General features: G+C 38.5%; 1 pseudogene; it reads right to left on the bottom strand.

Moving 5' to 3' along the window:
• Positions 1–1,000: 1,000 nt before the first annotated feature.
• Positions 1,001–24,693, bottom strand: part of LOC140615148 (keratin, type II cytoskeletal 8 pseudogene) — a 133,489-nt pseudogene continuing 109,796 nt past the window's right edge.

Consider the following 24,693-nt stretch of genomic DNA (forward strand, 5'->3'; position numbering starts at 1 on the left):
AGTGGATTCTCTAAGTCTCGGTGTCTCGGTGTCTGAAATTTTTTTTTATTTTGTCCTCATTTTTGAAATATAGTTTCATCAGATATAGATTTCTAGGTTGAAGTTGTTTTTCTTTAATAGCTTTAAAAATATCTTTCTATGGTTTTTTGTCTTCCTTTGTTTTGGAAGGGTAGTGTAAAGACATTCTTACCTTTTCTTTTCCTCTACATAAGTTGTCTTTGGGTTTCTGGTGTATATCCTGCTGGTAGTCCATCAAAACTTTTGGATTTGTGTGTTTATAACTTTCAACAAATATGGAAATATCTTCAACTGTTTTTCTCTAATCTTCTTTTCTACACTTTTCTCCCTGAATTTCAATTACATATTGGCAAAGTTAAATGCCTTGGTATTGTCTACCAGATTACTGAGTCTCTTTTAAATTTTTTAATTTTTTCTCTCTATGCTATCTTTCAGATTTGTTGTTGTTGTTGTTGTTACTGACTTCCAGGTTCAGCAATATTTTCTTCTCTAAAGTCTAATCTTTTATTAAGTCCATCCAGTAAAGTTTTCATTTCACAGCTCCACAAGACACCATGCATGCTGTGCCTGACTTCTCCCTCCCGAAGCCATGTCTTCTAAAGTGTCCCCAGGCAGAAAGCCAAACCAATCACCTCTCTTTTAGGAGTCACAGCATGCAAAACCACTTTCTTGTCCAATGGCTGAACACAATTATTTCATGGATTTCACCCAATGTTTCTAATTGTTTACAGTGGAATGTCAAGTCCCATATCAGTTTCTCCTTCATGGCCAGCAACAAAAATCTCATCCTGTGCAATTTTGGGAAATGCTAACCTAGAAAATTTATGTGAATACTTTAGGCCTGTTTTTATATTTCTGAGTCATTACTTTCCAATAATTTATTAAGAGAATGATAATTAATTCATAAGAATTTAAAAATGAGAAGTCTCTAACTAAAATTGGTATTTAATAGCCAGAAGACAAATTGCATGTATATCATTTTAGGAGGAAAAAGCTTAAATTAGGTCAGAATATTTTAAGTACAGTTGATACAGGACACACAATGAGTAATATCATATTGTGTTTAATTTATTAGAAATTCTTACTTCTATATTAAAGAAATGGCTCTTTCCTAGTTCCCCAATTAAAATACTAAAACATGTATCAAAAGATCATCTAATACTAGAACTAGAAGGAAATTATGCACCACCCTTTCCAAACTTCATATTTTACAGCTTTGGAATGTAGAGTCAGAGAAGGTAAATCACTTTTTCACTCACCCAAACCAACATAGCTTGTAGTTGGAATTGCTGATAATACCTGATCCCTAGTCTCATATGCCACACAGGCTTTATTCCCTCCTCCCTCAAAATGTAGTCTTTTATAGACATCTTTTATACACAACTATTGTTTTTACAAAAATCAAGCAACTAAATTACGGTACAAAGGAAGTGATAACGAGATATATATTTTATAAACCATTTGTTTCCCCTGTCTACTGTTTAGCACTATACACTATTACATTGAGTTAAAGTCTTAGAAAATAGTTATTATTTGAGCCCGTGAGGAATTTACAAAGAATTACAATTTTTTATCAAGAATCTTAAGTCCTTATAAAATATCTGATCTCTTCAAGAGGTCCCTTAAGGTTTTATTTTTACAATCTTACTTAGCAAGCATTTAAGCAAATAATTCATCTGACTGAGTTGTCTACATAGTTGAATTAATCTTCAGCAAGCTTGTGTTAGATTAAATAATGACCTGAGTGATGTTCAAACAATTCAGAATTAACTAGCATAAAATAAGCTTATAATTCCTTTCACTTATTACTAATACTGTATTACCTCATCTGCTTGAAAAAATGGGCATTGAGTTCAAAAGGAGAAGATGCCATAGTAAATGTAAGCTAAAAAGTGACTCATAGCTTTTGATCTCCAAAATACTTTCCACTGATTTTACCAATGCTCCATTTCAGTCATTCCTTCTGGTCCAGCATTAACCAAAAAACCATTGTTAAAATGCATGTTTGTGAAAAAATGCAATAGCTCAAGTTTATTATCAGATGGAAAAAGCAGAGTATCAAGTTCAGAGGAAATGAGTTTGCAAATATGCATTTATACATTTTAGTTGCAGATAATTATTGAGTACCTACTATATGCCACACATTGTACTAGGAAATACATAATGTACAAGCCAGAGTGATGATTAGTAATCTAACTTATTTTGTTCGTTTGTTCAGTTGTTGCCTGTTTCCTCCATTTACCACCATCAGCAAACACTGAATAGAAATTCAATCAACATTCTGTAAATCTTGCTCATCCTTGTATCCCACTAGATTTGTTCCTGCCATGTAACAGTCACCTCGTCAATATTTGTTGATTGATTAAATGAATGGCACTACCCTGCCCTCATGAGAGTCTGATGTTAGGGAGGTGGTTGAGGAAGCTGATAACACAAGACATGGTTCAGTAAGGAAGTAGCTAGAATGTTTTACTTTGATATATCAGTATTTTATGGCTCTGAATTTTCTGGGTTTCATGTAAGTACTAAAGGAGAATAATTTATTTTCATATATTTATCAATTTATATTTTAGTGATTTTTCCAGATCTCTATTTTGTTCTATTCTCACAGTAATAAATACACCAGAACAAACATTAGAATCTCAGAACTAAAGATTAGAAGGGGAAGGAGAAGGAATTAGAGCAATCTGGATTCGACCAGGCCCCAGACAATCTCTTCCCTTACTTTGGGTCCACCTCAAGGGCAGATTCACCAGTGTGTTCCTTCTTTTTTTTGCCCCCGGGGGGCGGGGGGACTGGCAGCAGCTTTATTTGGGAAAAGACATTTGAATTGGCTTTCGGTTGGGGGCATGACCAAGAAGGGGTACCCACGGCAGTAGACTCCCCCTAAGGGTAGGTTGGGGACCAGGGCTGAGCCTTAGGTGGGTCTATTGCACGCAAGGCTCCCCTGCACAGCTCCTTCCCCCAAAGGCTTCATGGGGCTACAAGAGCAAGGAGGCTGAGAGGGCCCGCGGTGGCTGTTCACTTGGGCAGGACGTCAGACGACTCAGACACCAGCTTCCCATCTTGAGTCTCGATCTTCTTCAGAACCACAGCCTTGGAGGAGCTGCTGCGGCTGAAGGAACCGCCAGGGCCAAAGCTGGACTGGAAGGAGCTCTGGCCTAGTTGGGGCCGGGGCTTGTGAGGCCCCCGTAGGCCAAGTTCAGGCCACCGGAGTAGCCGCTGGTGGTCTTCGTATGGATGCTCATGTTCTGCATCCCAGACTCCAGCCGGCTCTTCTTGCCCTCCAGCAGCTTGCAGTCGGTGGCGATCTCGATGTCCAGGGCCAGCCTGACGCTCAGGAGCTCCCGGTACTCGCGCAGCTGCCGGGCCATGACCTGCTTGTCCCGCTGCAGGGAGGCCTCCGGCTCGGCCACCTTGGCATTGGCGTCCTTGACGGCCAGCTCCCCGCACTGCTGGGCGTCGGCGATGGCGGCCTCCAGGGCAGCCCTCTGGTTTTTGAGGGTCTCGATCTCAGCCTGGAGGCGGCTGATGCTCCGGTTCATCTCGGAAATCTCAGTCTTCGTGCGGCGGAGGTCATCCCCGTGCTTCCCAGCCAAGGTCTGCAGCTCCTCGTACTTGATCTGGTGCATGGTCTCGGCCTCTGCCCGGCTGCGGTTGGCGGTTGGCGATGTCCTCGTACTGGGCCTTGACCTCAGCGATGACGCCGTCCAAGGTCCAGGGAGCGGCTGTTGCCGGTGGACAGCACCGCGGACGGGTCGAGATCTGGGACTGCAGCTCATGGGTCTCCTCTTCATACAGCTGCCCTGAGGACTTGATCTCGACGGTCAGCCCTTCCAGGCGGGACTCCAGTTCTATCTTGTTCATGTAAGCTTCATCCACATCCTTCTTGATGAGGACAAATTCATTCTCCATGTCTCCACGCAATTTGATCTCATCCTCGTATTTATTTTTGAAGTCCTCCACGAGCCCCCCTGTAGGTTGCCAAGCTCCACTTCCAGCTTCAGCTTCTCCTGCCCCGGGGTGTCCAGCTGCCTCCGGAGGTTGTTGATGTAGCTCTCAAACATGTTGTCTATGTTGCTTCCAGCAATTTTCTGCTCCTGCAGGAGGCCCCACTTGGTCTCCAGGATTTTGTTCTGCTGCTCCAGGTGTCTGACCTTGTCGATGAAGGAGGCAAACTTGTTGTTTGAGGCCCTTGATCTGCTCCTTCTCCTGGGTGCGCACTGCCTGGATGTTGGGGTCCACCTCCAGCTTCAGGGGGCTCAGCAGGCTCTGGTTCACTGAGACGGCCCCGGGCTGCCGTAGCTCCCGACCACACTCATGCTGCTGTTCAGGCCACCCCGGAAGCTGCTGCCGCTGCCGCCCACCCGGGAGAAGGCGGAGGAGCTGATGTGCGAGCTGGCCCGCTTGTGTAGGAGCGGCTGCTGAAGGCCCAGGGGCTGGAGGTGGACACCTTGTAGGACTTCTGGGTCACCCTGATGGACATGGTGGAGGCTAGAGTGGAGGCGAGGAGGCGGAACCTGACAGAGGTTCCAGAAGGAGCGCGAGGAGCCGCTTCTAGGTGGGCCAGTGTGTTCCTTCTAAAGAAAAAAGAAACTCCAAATTCAAAAGAATTAGTGAATAATATAGATTTTATGGACTATTTCTTGGGAAATAAAAAGTAAAAGTTACACCACACCAAAATATTATTACCATCACTAATTAATACCTCTTTCTTCTCCCGAAATACTTCCTCATCTAAGATATTTATCTCCTGAGAATCAGAGAGATGAGTATCTTTCTGCCCCTGTTCAATCTCTAAAATATATCCTCTCTCTTGCTTCAAATCATTCATTTCTCATGCTCAATTTGCATGTCACACTAAACACGGCAGAGGTCACCAACAAACACCTATGTTCCTTGGTCACACCCTTCAAGGACATCCAAGTCATCTGGCCCACATGAGCACACTTTGAGTTCAGGGACAGGTTCAGTCTGTGTTTATACTTCTTCCTGTAAAGAACCTTTCAAAATAATAGTATGTTTACTTTACAGCTAAGGAAACTGAAGCTTGAGAGTATAGATAACTTGGCTAAAATGAGATAGGGAGCAAATAACAGTAGAAATTAAAAACCACATGTACCTGTCTCCAAATTTCTGTGCTACTTACTAGTTTCTATATGTTTCATAATAATGGCTACTACTAATTGAACATCTGCCTTTGGGAAGCACTTGTGCTATACATTTCATACACATTATGTAATTTAGTCTTCATTTTAACCTGACTATAAGTAATGTCACTAGCCCCATTTTACAAGTGAGAAATCTAAGGGTGAGCAAAGATAAGGCACTTGCCCAAGGTCACAGAGCAAGAAAGTAGTAGAGGGAAGATACAATCAGATCTATTTGACTCATTTATTTTGTTACATTCCCCCATACCACACTGTTGAAAGAGAACATAGTGATGCCTCAGTTCAACATTCTACATCAATATAGTAAGTCCCTTTGCATGCATTAATGAAATATAATTTTCTACGTAGATCTTTACAGTGAAAAGGTGTTCACTACTCCATAAGGACCATTTCTAAGGTAGATATAATTTGCAATAAGAAATGTATTTGTTTTGAAATAAAGGTTGCCCTTATTTAACTATGGATTCTATTGTTCTGTCAGATAAATAAATAAATAAATAATTTTCTCTAGCTCTCTTCCACAGCATAGCCCTTCCAGTGCTCCATTCATTTTCAACCATTTAGAGTATACTTACCATATGCTATACAGTGTGCTCAACACTGAATATAATGATGAGAACACAGACAGTCTCTTATAGCTTACTGATTTAAGCAGACACTATACACAAATTGATGTATAATTGCAAAATCATGGTGAAAATGCAGGGACTTATAAAAGCGTATTCTGAGGGGCCTTAGTGCAGTTGGGTCGAAATGGGTGTTCTGGAAGAACTCCCAGAAAAGGGGATATTTAAAGAGTAAGTAGGAATTAACAAAGCAAAGATAGTTAAGGAGCAAAGCAAGGCAATAAGATTTAGTATACAGAACAGTGTACACATCACTGTGGCTGGAGAAAGCATAGGGACTTCCAATAATGACAAGAAGGGCAGTGAAGCTGAACCAAGGGAGTAACTGAGAGGATCAGTGAAGTTAAGGTAGTAAAATAATACAGGATCCAGTTAATACATGAAAGTCCATACACACACCAGTCGTAATTTTGATCTTCAGTAACAAGTACTGACACACAGATCTTGGTTTCTAATACCATTCCTCAATAAAGGGAACCACGGCTCCTTGGAGAAAGGATTGGGGTAGGAAATATACTAGGTGAACCAGTAGCAAAATGTGGTGTGAGAAAGAAAGGAAGTGCTCAAAACAAACAACAAACAAACATATGGAAAATGATGGATGTAGGTCAAAGGGACACAGGAGGCAAGTGAAAGAACTTTTAATGGCCCAACCTGAAACAATTTGAGCGAAACAATAAACAAAGTAGCACTGGATTATAACTCAAAGTAAAAATAAATATCCATGAGTCCATGTAAATTAATAAATACATAAGTGGGAAAAATAGACACATCTCCCTGTATAGAAGAATTCCAAATAATTTATGTAGATACTTGCCTTTGTAGAAGTAGATCATAACTCCTATTCCGTAAGAGTGAGCTGAACATAGTTACTTCCTTCCAAAGAGTTCAGTATGGAAAGGCGGGGAAGAAGAAATTTACAGAGTAGAAACCCAAAAAGCACTAGCTCAGCATGGTGGTCAGGATCAACACTGACAGATGTAGAGCATACTGATAGCATATATCCTTGATATGATGTGTTGAGAATGGCACTTAATGTCTGTGGTCTTCCTTGCAAAGCCCATATCCCCACTCTAATCATGAAAAAAAAAAAAAAACAACAACATCAGAGAAACCCCAATAGTGGAATAGTGTACAAAATATCTGACCAGTAGCCTCCATAAATGTCAGGGTTATTAAAAACAAGGAAAGTCAAAGAAACTGTCACAGCCAAGAGGAACCTAAAGAAACAGAATTAAATACAATGTGGTATCCTGTATAGAACCCTCAAATGGAAAAAAAAAAAGACACAGGATGCAAACTAAGAAAATATGAAAAAGTATGAATTTTAATTAATAATGAGGTATCATAAAAAAAAAAAAAAAAAAAAAAAAAATAATGAGGTATCATAATCAGTAGAGAATTGTGACAAATGTAACATACTAATGTAAGATGTTAACAATAGAGGGAATTTGATGTGAGTATATGAAAACTCAGTATCATCTTTTCAATTTCTCTGAAATTTTAAACCTATTAAAAAATAAAATATTTTTTAAAAACAGAAAGAAAGAAAAGAAAAGAAGAGAAAAGGGGAAAAAAGGAAAGCAAAGCAAGCAAGGGGAAAAAAGACCTTTAATCTGAAGTCACAGCCTGGCCTATGGTACAATCAGGACTCTGGCTTAAGAGTATTTGCATAAGATCACTCTGTAGTAGAAGAGAGATGTCCATTTATCTATCTTACCAGTGACCTGGGCAACTTCAATGTCTCTGTAAATTATCCTTTTGAAAGTACCCTAGTCTCACAATTGATGAACCTGCTAAACTTCAGAGATCTCCTGTACTTCATGCCCCTATGAAACAGGAAATGATCTGCTATAAATACCCCAAACATCCTATTATTCTACTTCTACTTTCTGAACCCAATCTCCACATCATAATGAATTCCTATTTCTTGTCACTTCCCTGTATCCCATTCTATCAACTCTCTTCCCACACTGTGCCTCTCCAGAACTTGCCTGGGCCCCCAGAACACCCATTTACTGCAAATATTTCCCATCACCTCAGATTCTTTTATGCTTTTAGCATTCAGCAACTGCTCCTTCCCCAGACCCCAGCCAGTTGATCTTCCAGTCTTGCTCCCAGAATGCTCAGAGCTATCAACAATACCAAAGTACTCAGTGGATTGACTCCAGAATAATAATATCCCACTTCTGTTGGACTCCTAATGGGTTCCACTGATCCCTTTTCTCTGAATGCTCTTGTACCAAGTGCTCTCAATTGGCTTCCTAAGGCCTTGTCCACTTGTTTTGAGCCCCTAGCTTACACATTTCTTCCTTCATTTTCTCACACAGAATTGCCTCCAGCCTGAGGAGATGGTGGTCATCAGACTCTAATCTCCTCAGCTTCCCTCTCCGTACTTTAGAAGGTACACCTTCCCTAACTCACATCCTTACCACTTTGTCATCCTTACTCTGACAACGTGCTTCCCTCTTTCCACCTTCTTCTCATTTTTCCCAAAAGACCACCTACCAGAGATCTTCACTGTACCACCTCTAACTATGGTATAGAATCCCTCTCATTTCCTGAGAGGCCTTATCTCCTTAATTACCCCTTCTCTCTCTCCCTCTCATGACTTCATGTCTACTTCTCCCTGGATATCAAACATTCCCCCGTCCTACAAACAAGTTTTGCTTAACCTGTAATATTTGATTGCCAAAGAACAATACTGCATTCATTTATCACTTGTAACTTTTCCTGATGGGCAAGTTTTTTTTTTTTTTTTTTTCAAAATGTGAGCTGAGGCAAAGAAAAAAATACAATAAAGCACATCATTGGCAGTGAAAATACAGGCACTACTAGTCAAGATGCTCTCTAGATGTCAAGATGGTTTTAATTTTCTATGGTTCTCTAATTCCTCTGTCATTTTCTGTCTTTCTAGAGCCTCTGGGTAAAGATTCTAACAGAGTTAACTTCATCTTGTCTTCTATTGTACCAGATTATTGGCTTGCCTAAAATTTTCTTTTTTTTTTTTTTAATTTTTATTTATTTATGATAGTTACAGAGAGAGAGAGAGAGAGAGGCAGAGACACAGGCAGAGGGAGAAGCAGGCTCCATGCACCGGGAGCCCGATGTGGGATTCGATCCCGGGTCTCCAGGATCACGCCCTGGGCCAAAGGCAGGCGCCAAACCGCTGCGCCACCAGGGATCCCCCCCTTTTTTTTTTTTTAATTTTTATGCCTAAAATTTTCTTGAGGGAAGATTTCATGTTTAATGTATCTCAAACAATGTTTTGTGAATAATATGTATTAATTAATTGTTAATACTCTATTCCTAAAAGAATTTGAGGCATCTCTTTTCCTTGTTAATAAGTATAAAGAAATAAAAATAAAGAACATAGCCTTAGGACCTAGATGATATGGAAAATGATACCAGCAATTTATTTGATATAGGTTCTAAGTGCTACCAAGGTAGGTCCTTGAGAGCAAGGTCCCATTTTGATGTATGTTTTGTATAGTGCCTATGTCAATGGGAATTGATGATGAATAAATTGAGTGTGAAAGCAATATGACTTATGGATACAGTGAAGAACCAGACTCCTATCATCTATTATCAGCTCTAGAATTACATAGATAGCCTTTAGATATCTAAATAGTTGTATTTGTACTCCTCCATAATTAAGAGTTTCTGGGATTTCATAGTTGCTTAATTAAATTAAAGGAATAGACATTCCGTGACACCTTTAGGAAAATGATTCCAATTATAGGGCCAATCTGTCAGTAAAAGTCAAGAGGCCAAACATCTTAATAGCAAAGTTTCAGGGAACAAAGGATGAATATAATAAGAAGGAGGCATACTTAGTAATTAGTATTGCTATCAGCTAAGTTTCATAGAAATTGCTTATAATCTTTGACTTAAGAACTTTGGATGCAAGGCAGGGTATGTAATTCAGCACTCTCAGCTCAGATGGCTTGGGTAGCCATTTGGCCTCTGTTAGAGACAGCACCATATTGAAGACTTAGCTTTGCCTTTGCTGTGACAAATCAGACATCAAGCACCAGTAGCAGTCAGGTCAGCTGTGGGGTGGGTGAGCCCATACTGTTGACCTCATGCATATTCTCCATCTGTGCCACCCTGACTACTCTGTCACTGACCCACTATGAATTGCAGGTGGTTGAGGACAGAAACTGGCTGGCATTATCAAGAAAAGTCATACTATCCACCTGTTTTTTCAATGCTTCCTATGTGATATATATTTCTATCTTGGTAATTGATTGCTACATAATAAATTATCCCAAAACTTAGCAATTTGAAATGATACACATTTGTTATTTCCACTTCTGTAAGTTAGGTATCTGGACACTGCTTATATGGGTCCTCTGTGTCACATAGGGGTCCTCTGCAACAAAGTGTCTACCAGGGCAAGAATCTTATCTGAAGCCACAAATAGGGAAGGATCTGCTTTCAAGTTCTAGTGGTTGTTGATAGGACTCAATACCTTGCAGTTGTCACACTGAAGGTCTTGATTCCTTGTTGGCTGGCTGTTCGTTAGAGACTGCATTCAGTTCCTGGTGCATGGGCCTTCCCACTATGGTGGTTAGTTTCATTGAAACTGCAAGATAGAAACTGCTAGCAATTTGGAAGTATTTTTCTTACATGACAATCTGGAAGTGACACTGCATCATCTTTGACACAATATATTGGCTAGCTGCAGTAGCCAGGCCAACCCACAGTAAAGAGAAGAGGACTACACAGGACACGGATAACAGGAAACATATATCACTAGAACCACCTTAGAATCTGCCTGCCACAATCTCCACTGGGTATTTTCATAAAACACAAAGATTCACATATTCTGTGTCCATTCCTATAGGTCCACCCACTCACCTTTTCCCTAGACCTGCTTGACTCTGATCTTCCTATATTGCTCTTCTCAGAGGGCTGACCAACTAGCTCAGTCATTTTATATTTCCCAGGAATAGGTATAGTATTATCCTTACCTTCTGTCAACAGAAAGTTGATGGCCAGATAACTTCAAAGCTCTGCCCACTAAGAGAATTTCCCTTCGCCATTGTCTTTCACCTCTGAGTTGGGGGCAAAGCACTCTATTTTTAGCTTATACCAAACATATTAAGCTAAATTATTTATTAATCAGGTCCAAGTTTTGTTTTGGACTTTTTTAATTTTAAAATTGGGATCCCTGGGTGGCGCAGCAGTTTGGTGCCTGCCTTTGGCCCAGGGCATGATCCTGGAGACCCGGGATCGAATCCCACGTCGGGCTCCCGGCATGGAGCCTGCTTCTCTCTCTGCCTGTGTCTCTGCCTCTCTCTCTCTGTGTGACTATCATAAATAAATAAAAATTTAAAAAAAAATTACACTTACTGCTTTATTCCTGATTGCAAATAATATGTCAATAGTAAAAATAAGGAAAATAGGGCTAAAACAATGGAAATTATTACTCGTGAGACTATAGTTTAGAGGTAATCATGTCTGTGTATATACATATGCAAATGTATAAATATTCATTACACATATTTGCAAATATGTAGATAAAGATACACATATTACATATATATATGTTATTGGATCTGGTATTCGATTTGCCTGCTACTGCTGCTGTTTCATGGACATAGGCAGAAGACCTAACTCCTGGAACAAAGACAACTTTATTGCACAGAGCAAGGAATAATGAATGTGTAAGCCCAGATTTTTTACTTTTCCTTCAGGCCATAGAGAGCCTACCAGGCTATAGGTGTAAACTGAGGGAGAAATGTCAGTGCAACAGATGTAGGTAATTTGGGATTTTGTGTTCCTATTCACATAAATTACCACACCTTCCAGACCTGCTTAGGCCAAAGCAGTAATTATCATTTCTTCCATATAATGGATTGCCACTTTACTTACCCAAACTCATGACTTGTTCTGACAATACTTTTAACAGACAACTCCAGTTATATGGCCGCTTAACATCTGGGGATCAAGCACTTAGTCTCTATTAAGACCTAATAGCATAGCACGAGTCACATTTTGATCAGTGACCAGTTTTTGTCATAGATAACATGACCTTGCTCAAAAACTCAGCAGTACATGCTATGACTTTCCACTCCGGCCTTGCCAGAGATTCCACTCAGCTTTATTACCTAAGGCTGACACCTTTAGCACCATTGGATATACCCGGTCTTACGGTCCAAAAGGCAGAACTGCTCTTACCTTGATAGAAAGCTATTTGTTGCTCTGGGTCTGACTCAAAACTGACAGCCTTCTGAGTCACTTCATAAATGGGTTAGATCAGTTTTTTCAAGTATGGCACATGCAGTTTCTAAAATCCAAAAATGCTATAAGCTTGAGACTTCTGGGGAAGATGGTGGCATAGAAGGACCCTAAGCTCACATTGCCCCATGGATACACTTAGGTAACAGCCACATCAATGTAAAAAAATAACAACAACAACAACAACAAAAAAAAAAAAAAAAAAAACAGAAAATGACCCAAAGACTGGCAGAACAAACTCTCCAAAACTAAACGTAGAGAAGAGGCCACATGGAGGCTAAATGGACCACCAGGATTGTCCCTGGGAGTAAGAAATGCTGCAGGAATGGAGAGGAGAGAAACACACTCTCACACCAGGGAACCTTCATGAGGACAATGAATCCCCATAACATTTGGTTTTGAAAACCAGCAGGGCTGAATTTCCTGAGTTCTTACAACCCAAAGGGCTTACAACCTGGAACTTTAAAAATCAGCAGACTCTTAGGAAAGTGGGAAGTGCTATAGGAAACTGAGTCAATGCCCTTAAAGAAATAGCACAAAACCAGCCTCACAGAGATACAGCATAGAAACAGCTTTTTAAAAAATATATGGGGAATACAGCAGGGAGATTTGTTTATTAATCTCAGAGCTCTCATGCTAGAGGGGCAGAAGTCGTCCTAGAGACTTCTCTAGGAATAAAGGAGCTGTCAGGTGCCATTTCCTTCCTCTTCCCCACGAGCCTAAACACATGGACACCTATGGGAACCAACACAGTGCCAACATCCCCTACCCCTTCGACCCCCATGTTCTCCTGTAGACATGCCCTCCTACCCCAGCCAGGCCTCAGCTTCAGGTCCCATCCCACACAAAGCTTCCTAATACCAAGCATACCCCTGCATGCTTCTGTGGATCCACCCCTCCAACCAGCTGCTGCTTGGTCTCCTCCCTCTACCTCAGACATTATTGAAGCAGCATGCCCCACCCACACATTTCTGCAGTACTGTCCTGCAGATACTTGGTCTGATTCAAGCCCAAGGAGGCCCCAGACTGACCCACTGACAACACAGAGACCAAATATTGCCCACAGCAGACAAAGATTGCCATTGCAGATGACTAGACTTAAGGTAGAAGTGGCTCAGTCACAACAGCAGTGCACATGTAACACACATAGAAGATTCCCCTAAAGTGTCAGGTTTTGGTGAAGAGAGGACATTGCACTGTTGGGCACTACAGGACCTCCTCTTCATAAGGCCACTAGTTTCAAGAGCAAGAGACGTAAGTGACTTTTCTAACAAATAGAAACAAATACAGAGAGTGAGACAGAATGAGTAAACAGAAAACAAAGTCCCAAATGAAAAAACAGGACCATATTAGAGCAAGAGAGCTAAATAAAATGGAAATAAGTAACATGCCCAGTAGAGATTTAAAGTAATGGTCATAAAAAATAAATTAGTAAGTAGGTAAGTAAGTAAATAAATAAATAAGTAAATAGATAAAGTAAGTAAGTAAGTAAGTAAGTAATGGTCGTAAAGATAGTTACTGGACTTGAAAAAAGAGTAGAGGAACTCATTGAGATTCTTAACAAAGAGATAGAACACATAAAAAGAACTAATCAGGGATTAAGAACTCAATAAATCAAATTTAAAATACACTAGATAGAATAAGTGTTAGACTAGAGGAAGCAAAAGAATAGATCAGTGACCTGGAGACAGAGTAATGGAAAACAGTCGGTCTGAAGAGAAGAGAGAAAAAATTAATAATAAATGAAAGCAGACTTGGGGAACTCAGCAACACCATTAAGCATAACAACATTCACATCATAGGACAAGAGAAGAGAGACGACGGAGGACAGAAAATTTATTTGAAGAAATAATAGCTGAAAATTTCTTGAATCTGGGAAAGGAACAGAAATCTAGATCCAGGAGACACAGAGATCCTCTAACAAAATCAATCTAAGGAGGTCCACACTAAGACACATAGTAATTAAAATCGCAAATCTAGTGATAAAGAGAATTTTAAAGCAACAAGAGAAAGAAAACAGTTACATACAGGGGAAACTCCGCCTATAAGACAATTTTTCAGAAGAAACTTTGCAGGACAGAAGAGAGTGACATGATACATTCAAAGTGGTAAAAGGAAAAAAAACTTGCAGCTAAGAATAGTCTATCCAGAAAGGTTATCAGTCAGAACAAATGAAGAGATAAATAATTTTCCAGAAATAAAAAAGTTATGGGACTCGGAGTGAAAATTAAGTGGATCATAAGTAGGAGTAAGAAAAGTAGGAAACACAAAAGCAGTGTATCTATAAAAATCAGTCAAAAGACTCACAAAAGGATGTAAAGTTCGATACTGTAACCTAAAATTTTAGGGGAAGAAGAATAAAGAATAGGTTCAAACATAAGCAACCATCAACTTAATATAGACTGCTAAATGCAGAAGCTGTTATATACAAACCTAATGGTATCCACAAATCAAAAACCAAGAGCAGATATGCAAACAATAAAGAGAAAGGAATCTAAGTATGCCACTAAAGAAAGCCCAACACACTATAAGAGGAGAGCAGAACAGAAAAGAACTACAAAACTATCATAAAACAAGTAACAAACTGTCAATAAGGACATAAGTATCAATAACTGCTTTCATAAATGTACAAATGCTCCAATCAAAAGATAAGGTGACAGAATGGGTAAAAATTTACATGCTGCCTATAAGAGACCCATTACAGACCAAAAGACAAGAGCAAATTGAAAGTGAAGGGATGAAAAAGTAATTATTATGCAAATAGATGTGAAATGAAAGCCAGAGTAGCAATACTTATACAAACTAGACTTTGAAACAGACTGTAACAAGAGACCAAGAAGGACATTTTATCAATCAAAAAGGGAATAATCCAACACGAAGATATACTAACGGTAAATATTTACCCAACCAACACGGGAGTACCCAAATGTATAAAGCATCTAATAATAAACATTAAGGTACCAATTGATAGTAATATAATAATAATAGGGGACTTTAATATCCCACTTAGATCAATGGATAGATCATGCAAACAGAAAATCAACAAGGAAACTGGGGCTTTGAATGACACACTGGACCAGATGGATTTAACAGATATATTTAAAATATTCCATCCTAAAACATCACAACACAGATTTTTCTGAAGAGCACATGGAACATTCTCCAGACAAGATTACATATTAGGCCACAAAATAAGTCTCAATATGTTAAAAAGATAAAAATCACACCATGCATCTTTTCTGATCACAAAGCTATGAACTAAAAATTAGCCACAAACACAAAAATCAGGAAATGTACAAATACACAGAGGTTAAATAATATGCTACTGAATAATGAATGGGTCAACCAAGAAATCAAAGATACATGAAAACACATGAAAATGTAAATACAATGGTTCAAAAGCTTTGGGATGCAGCAAAAGTAGTTCTAACAGAGTTTATATTGATATAGGCCTACCTCAAGAAACAAGAAAATACTCAAATATACATCTAATTTTATGCCTTCTTGAGAAAAAGAATAAACAAAACCCTAAACCAGGAGTGGATAGAAAATAATAAAGATTAGAGCAGAAATAAACAGACTAGAAACTAAAAACAAAATTAAAAAAAAAAAAAACCCACAATAGAACAGATCATTGAAACCAGGAACTGGTTTTTTGAAAAGATCAACAAAACTGATAAGCTTTTAGTTAGAATCATAAAAAGAGGGGGAGGAATAAAATAAAATCAGAAATGAAAAAAGAGAAATAACAACTGACACCACAGAAATATAAAGGATTATAAGAAAATATTATGAAAAATTATATGACAACAAATTGGACAACCTAGAAGAAATGGATAAATTCCTAGAAACATTTAACATCACACAACTAAATTATGAAAAACAGAAAATTTGAACAGATGGATTACCAGTAATAAAATAAATCAGTAACCAAAAAACTTCCAACAAACAAAAGCTCAGGACCAGACAGCTTCACAAGTGAATTCTGCCAAACACTTAAGGAAGAGTTAATACCTATTCTTCTCAAACTATTCCAGAAAATAGAAGAGAGAGCAAAGCATCAGAATTCATTCTATAAGGCCAGTATTACTGTGATACTGAAACCAGATAAGGACACTCCAAAAACAGGGGGAAATTACAGGCCAATATCCCTGATGAACACAGTTGTAAAAATTGTCAACAAAATATTAGCAAACCAAATCCAACAATATATTTAAAAAATCATTCACCACAGTGAAGTGGGATTTATTTCTGGGATGCAAGCATGGTTCAATATTCACAAATGAATCAACATGATATATTACATCAACAAGAAAAAGGATACAAACCATGTGGTCATTTCAGTAGATACAAATAAAGCATTTGACCAAGTACCAAATCCATTCATGATAAAAGCTGTCAACAAAGTAAGTTTAGAAAGAACATGCCTGAGCATAATAAAGGCCATATATGAAAAAGCTAATACCATATTCAATGGTGAAAAACTGAGAGTCTTTCCCCTAAGGTCAAGAATAAGACAAAATTGTCCACTCTCACCAGTTTTACTCCACCTAGTACTGGAAGTCTTAGCTACAGGATCAGACAACAAAAAGAAATATAAGGCATCCAAATTGGTAAGGAAAAAGTAAAACATTCATTATTTGTAGATGACATGATACTATATATAGAAAACCCTAAAGAGTCCACCAAAAAACTAGAACTGATAAATGAATTTGGTAAGGTCACAGGGTACAAAATCAACATATAGAAATCTGTTGCATTTCTATACACCAATAATCAATTAGCAGAAAAATAAATTAAGAAAACAATCCCATTTACAATTGTAACAAAAATAATAAAATATTTACTAATAAACTTAACCAAGGAGATGAAAGACCTATAGTCTGTAAACTATAAAACAGTGATGAAAGAAATTAAAAGCAACACCAACAAATGGAAAGTCTTTCCATGGTCATGGAATGGATAAAAAATAATAATATGAAAATGTCCCTAGTGCCCAAAGCAATCTACAGATTAAAATGCAATCGCTATCAAAATTGCAACAACATTTTTCACAGAACTAGAACAAACAATCCCAAAATTTGTATGGAACCAAAAAAGACCCCAAAATAGCCAAACCAATCCTGAAAAAGAACAAGACCCAAATGTGAGATCTAAAATCATAAAAATCCTAGGAGACAGCATACACAGTAGTTTCTGTGACATCAACTATAGCAATATTTTTCTAGATATGTCCTCTGAGGGAAGGGAAACAAAAGCAAGAATAAAGTATTGGGACTACATCAAAATAAAAGGGAAAGATTTATCAAATCTAAAAGACAACTTCCTGAATGAGAGAAAATATTTGCAAGTGACATAGCTAATAGAAGTTTATAGTATCCAAAATATCTAAAGAACTTATACAACTCAACACCCAAAAACAAATAATCCAATTAAAAATGGGCAGAGGACATCAACAGACATTTCTCTGAAGAAGACATACTGCTGATCAACAGACAAGTGAAAAGAAGTTCACAATCATTCATCACCAGGGAAATACAAATCAAAACCACAAAGAGATGTCACCTCACAACTGTCAAAATGGCTAAAATAAAAAACATAAGAAACAAGTGTTGGTGAGGATGCAGAGAAAAAAGAACACTGGTATACTGTTGGTGGGAATGGGAATGGTGCAGCCACTGTGGAAAATAGTATAGAGGTTCCTCAAAATGTTAAAGAAGAAGTACCATATGAGCTAGTAATTCGACTATTGATTATTCAACCAAGGAATATGAAAAGACTAATTCAAAAAGACAAAGTCACCCCTGTGTTTATTGCACTATTATTTACAATAGCCAAACTATGGAAGCATCACAAGTATCCACCATTAGATGCATAAAGACATGGTAAATACACACACATACACACACACACACAATGGAATTTGACTCAGCCATAATAAAAAATGAAATCTTGCCATTTGCAACATGGATGGAGCTAGAAAGTATAATGCTAAGCAAAATAAGTCAAAGAAAGACAAATACTACGTGATTTCACTCATATGTGGAATTTAAGAACAAAACAAATGAACAAAAGAAAAAGAGATAAACCAAAAAACAGATTTTTACCTACAGAGAACAAACTCATGGGTATCAGAGGGGAGATACGGGGAGGATGGGCAAAATAGATGAAGGGAATTAAGAGTACATTTATCAGGATGAGCACTTGTATAATGTATAGAACTGCTGTATTGTATACCTGAAACTAATATAACACTGTAAATTAACTATACTGGAGTTTCTGTATTGTATACCTGAAACTAATATAATACTGTAAATTAACTATATAGAGCTTCTATAACTCATTCCTAATGGTTGAAAGTGAGGGACCAATAACTTTATCTTTAAAAAGATGTCTTGATTTGCCCCCGACTACTTCATCATTGTGCAGATCTCTGAAAGATTATATGAAGTTTACTTTCTACTCTCTGGCTCCTTACAAGGGAATTTATACTGCTTGCCACTTTCTACTTAGCAAGTCAGATTAACTTGATGTCATCAATATAGTAGACAGGCATAATGTTAGGTTGGGATGAACAGGAATGGTGAATACCAAAGGAATACCAAAAGACTGTAAAGACAGTCTCTAGCCCTAAGCCAATTTAGAGAGAAGAGAAATATAAAAATCAAGTAACCATAGAAGATTTTATATTGTATTTATCAACTTTACTGTAGGAGCAAAAGAAATGGTGTAAGAGTTTAGAGAAAGCCAAGAGCATTATATGTCAGATGGTTACTATAAGCCAATTCATAGACCCAGAATTATACACAGACTAAAATACAAATAGATATGTTTATTATTCATGTATGCTATGTCTACAGTCCAAAGAGTTTTCATATCAGTTGAAAGACTTGGTACCACAGGGCCATTTAGGAATCCGGACAAATAGAGGCCTTATCATCTTCAATACATGCTTTCCTAGGTCTCCTCAGACTTTGATATGCCATTAGAGGAAATTAATGTTTCATGTGCAGAAGTTTTATGAACCTGGAAATGGCACACATCTCCTTTTTAAATTCTATTTGCAGAGGCGGGGCAAGATGGCAGAAGAGTAGTCACCTGTCCCCACCAACTTACCTAGATAACTTTCAAATCATCTTGAAAACCTACGAATTTGGCCTGAGATTTAAAGAGAGAACAGCAGGAACACTACGGAGACAAGATTTCTCGCATCTATCAAGTACAACCTGTTTTGTTTTTTTTTGTTTTTTTTTTTTTTTGTTTTTTTTAAGTACAACCTGTTTTTAGCCACTCTGCACTGAGCAAAATGACTAGAAGGAAGAATTCACCACAAAAGAAAGAATCAGAAAAAAAGAAAAAAGAAAGAATCAGAAACAGTACTCTCGCCCACAGAGTTACAGAATTTGGATTACAATTCGATGTCAGAAAGCCAATTCATTAGCACAATTATAAAGCTACTGGTGGCTCTGGAAAAAAGCTTAAAGGAATCAAGAGACTTCATGACTGCAGAATTTAGATCTAATCAGCAAAATTTAGTTTTTTTTTTTAATTTTTATTTATTTATGATAGTCACACACACAGAGAAAAAGAGAGGCAGAGACACAGGCAGAGGGAGAAGCAGGCTCCAGGCACTGGGAGCCCGATGTGTGATTCGATCCCGTGTCTTCAGGATCACGCCCTGGGCCAAAAGCAGGCGCCAAACTGCTGCGCCACCCAGGGATCCCGAGGGCAAAATTAAAAATGAATCAAATGAGATGCAATCCTAACTGGAGGTCCTAACGACGAGGGTTAATGAGGTAGATGAATGAGTGAGTGACATACAAGACAGTTGATGGCAAGGAAGGAAGCTGAGGAAAAAAGAGAAAAACAATAAATAGACCATGAGGAAAGGTTAAGGGAAATAAATGACAGCCTCAGAAGGAAAAATCTACATTTAATTGGGGTTCCAGAGGGCGCCGAAAGGGACAGAGGACCAGAAAGTGTATATGAATAAATCATAGCGGAGAACTTCCCTAAATTGGGGAGGGAAACAGGCATTCAGATCCAAGAGATAGAAAGATCCCCCCCTAAAATCAATAAAAACCATTCAACACCCTGACATTTAATAGTGAAACTTGCAAATTCTAAAGATAAAGAGAAGATCCTTAAAGCAGCAAGAGACAAGAAATCCCTAACCTTTATGGGGAGAAGTATTATGTTAACAGCAGACCTCTCCACAGACACCTGGCAGGCCAGAAAGGGCTGGAAGGATATACTGAGGGTCCTAAATGAGAAGAACATGCAGCCAAGAATACTCTATCCAGCAAGGCTTTCATTCAGAATAGAAGGAGAGATAAAGAGCTTCCAACATAGGCAGACACTGAAAGAATATGTGACCACCAAACCAGCTCTGCAAGAAATATTAAGGGGGACTCTGTAAAAGAAAGAGGAAGTCTAAGGAAACAATCCAAAAAACAGGGACTGAATAAGTATTATGATGACACTAAATTCATATCTTTGAATAGTAACTCTGAACATGAATGGCTTAATGATCCCATCAAAAGGTGCATGGTTTCAGACTGGATAAAAAAAGCAAGACCCATCTATTTGCTGTCTACAAGAGATTCATTTTAGACCTAAGGACACCTACAGCCTGAAAAATAAAAGGTTGCAGAACCATTTGCCATTCAAATGGCCCCCAAAAGAAAGCAGGGGTAGCCATCCTCATATCAGATAAATTAAAGTCTATCCCAAAGACTGTAGTAAGAAATGAAGAGGGACACTGTATCATTCTTAAAGGATCTAGCCAACAAGAGGACCTAACATTCATGAATATTTATGCCCCTAATGTGGGAACTGCCAAGTATATCAATCAATTAAACCAAATTAAGACATACTTAGATAATAATACACTTATACTGGGAGACTTGAACATGGCACCTTCTGTAATTGGCAAATCTTCTAAGCACAACATCTCCAAAGAAACAAGAACTTTAAATGATACTCTGGACCAGATGGATTTCACAGATATTTACAGAACTTTACATCCAAAGGTAACTGAATACACATTCTTCTCAAGTGCACATAGAACTTTCTCCAGAATAGACCACATACTGGGTCACAAATCAGGTCTTAACTGATAGCAGAAGATTGGGATTGTCCCCTACATGTTTTCAGACCATAATGCTTTGAACCTAGAACTCAATCACAAGAATAAATTTGGAAGAAATTCAAACACATGGAGGTTAAAGACCATCCTGCTAAAAGACGAAAGGGTCAACCAGGAAATTAGAGAAGAATTTAAAAGATTCGTGGAAACTAATGAGAATGAAGATACAACCATTCAAAATCTTTGGAGTATGGCAAAAGCAGTCCTGAGGGGGAAATACATCACAATACAAGCATCCATCAAAAAACTGGAAAGAACTCAAATACAAAAGCTAACATTGCACCTAAAAGAACTGAAGAAAGAACAGAAAATAAAACCTACACCCAGCAGAAGAAGAGAGTAAATAAAGATTTGAGCAGAACTCAATGAAATAGAGACCAGGGGCCCTGTGGAACAGGTCAGCAAAACCAGGAGTTGGTTCTTTGAAAGCATTTTCATAAGATAGATAAACCATTAGCCAGCCTCATTAAAAACAAAAGAGAAAAGACTCAAATTAATAAATTGTGAATGAAAAAGGAGAGATCACCACCAACACCAAGGAAATACAAACGATTTTAAAAACATATTATGAGCAGCTATATGCCAATAAATTAGGCAATCTCAAAGAAATGTACACATTTCTGGAAAACCACAAACTACCAAAACTGGAACAGGAAGAAATAGAAAACCTGAATGGCTGATAACCAGGGAGGAAATTGAAGCAGTCATCAAAAACCTCCCAAGACACAAAAGTCCAGGGCCAGATGGCTTCCTAGGGGAATTCTATCAAACGTTTATAGAAGAAACAATACCTATTCTACAAAAGCTGTTCCAAAGATAGAAATAGATGGAATACTTCCAAACTTGTTCTATGAAGCCAGCATCACCTTTATTCCAAAACCAGACAAAGACTCCACCAAAAAGGAGAATTATAGACTAATATCCCTGATGAACACAGATGCAAAAATTCTCAACAAGATACTAGCCAATAGGATCCAACAGTACATTAAGAAGATTATTCACCATGACCAAGTGGGATTTATCCCCGGGATGCAAGGATGGTTCAACACTCATAAAGCAATCAATGTGATAGATCATATCAACAAGAGAAAAACAAGAACCATATGATCCTCTGAATAGATCCAGAGAAAGCATTTGACAAAATACAGCATCCATTCCTGATCAAAACTCTTCAGAGTGTAGGGATAGAGGGCACATTCCTCAGCATCTTAAAATCCATCTACAAAAAGCCCACAGCAAATATCATCCTCAATGGGGAACACTGGGAGCCTTTCCCATAAGATCAGGAACATGACAGGGATGTCCACTCTCACCAGTGCTATTCAACATAGTACTAAAAGTCCTAGACTCAGCAATCAGGCAATAAAAGGAAATCAAAGGCATTCAAATTGGCAAAGAAGAAGTCAAACTCTCCCTCTTTGCAGATGACATGATACTGTACGTAGAAAACCCAAAAGACTCCACCCCAAGACTGCTAGAACTCATATAGCAATTCGGCAGTGTGGCAGGATACACAATCAATGCCCAGAAATCAGTGGCATTTCTATACACTAACAATGAGACTGAAGAAAGAGAAATTAAGGAATCAATCCTATTTACAATTGCACCCAAAAGCATAGGTACACCTAGGAATAAACCTAACCAAAGAGGTAAAGGATCTATACCCTAAAAACTACAGAACCCTTCCTACAGAAATTGAGGAAGACACAAAGAGATGGAAAAACATTCCATGCTCATGGATTGGAAGAGTTAATAATGTGAAAATGTCAGTGTTACCCAGGGCAGTTTACACATTTAACGCAATCCCTATCAAAATACCATGGACTTTCTTCAGAGAGTTGGAACAAATCATCTTAAGATTTGTGTGGAATCAGAAAAGACCCCGAATAGCCAGGGGAATATTAAAAAAGAAAACCAGAGCTGGGGGCATCACTATGCCAGATTTCAGGTTGTACTACAAAGCTGTGGTCATCAAGACAGTGTGGTACTGGCACAAAAACAGACACAGAGATCAATGGAACAGAATAGAGGATCCAGAAGTGGACCCTCAACTCTATTGTCAACTAATATTTGACAAAGCAGGAAAGACTCTCCACTGGAAAAAAACAGAGTCTCTTCAATAAATGGTGCCGGGAAAATTGGACAGCCACATGCAGAGGAATGAAACTAGACCATTCTCTTACACCATACACAAAGATAAACTCAAAATGGATGAAAGATCTAAATGTGAGACAAGAATCCATCCAAATCCTAGAGGAGAACACAAGCAACACCCTTTTTGAACTATGGCCACAGCAACTTCTTGCAAGATATATCCGTGAAGGCAAGGGAAACCAAAGCAAAAATGAATTATTGGGACTTCATCAAGAAAAAAAGCTTCTGCATAGCAAAAGAAACAGTCAACAAAACTAAAAGATAACCTACATAATGGGAGAAGATATTTGCAAATGACCTATGAGATAAAGGGCTAGTATCCAAGATCGATAAATACCTTATTAAACTCAACAGCAAAGAAACAAACAATCCAATCATGAAATGGGCAAAAGACATGAACAGAAATTTCACAGAGGAAGACATAGACATGGCCAACGAGCACATGAGAAAATGCTCCACATCACTGGCCATCAGGGAAATACAAATCAAAACCGCACTGAGATACCACCTCACACCAGTGAGAATGGGGAAAATTATCAAGGCAGGAAACAACAAATGTTGGAGAGGATGTGGAGAAAGGGGAACCCTCTTGCACTGTTGGTGGGAATGTGAACTGGTGCAGCCACTCTGGAAAACTGTGTGGAGGTTTCTCAAAGAGTTAAAAATAGATCTGCCCTACAACCCAGCAGTTGCACTGCTAGGGATTTACCCCAAAGATACAGATGCAGTGAAACGCCGGGACCCCTGCACCCCAATGTTTACAGCACCAATGTCCACAATAGCCAAACTGTGGAAGGAGCCTCGGTGTCCATCGAAAGATGAATGGATAAAGATGATGTGGTCTATGTATACGATGGAATATTACTCAGCCATTAGAACTGACAAACCCACCATTTGCTTCAACATGGATGGAGCTGGAGGGTATTATGTGAGTGAAATAAGTCAATTGGAGAAGGACAAACATTATATGGTCTCATTCATTTGGGGAATATAAAAATTAATGAAGGGGAATAAAGGGGAAAGGAGAGAAAATGAGTGAAAGTATCAGTGAGGGAGACAGAACATGAGAGACTCCTAACTCTGGGAAATGAACAAGGGGTATTGGAAAGGGAGGTGAACAGGGGGATGGAGTGACTGGGTGACGGGCACTGAGGGGGGCACTTGGTGGGATGAGCACTGGTTGATATGCTATATGTTGGCAAATCGAACTCCAAAAAAATAAATAATATAATAAATAAAAATAAATTTTAAAAAAATAAAAAAATTCTACTCACTGGGATTCAGACACATAGATATACCTAACTCCAATCAAGACTGAAAAATATATTCT

Source organism: Canis lupus, chromosome 23 (genome assembly GCF_048164855.1).
Source record: "Canis lupus baileyi chromosome 23, mCanLup2.hap1, whole genome shotgun sequence".
NCBI classification, from domain to species: domain Eukaryota; kingdom Metazoa; phylum Chordata; class Mammalia; order Carnivora; family Canidae; genus Canis; species Canis lupus.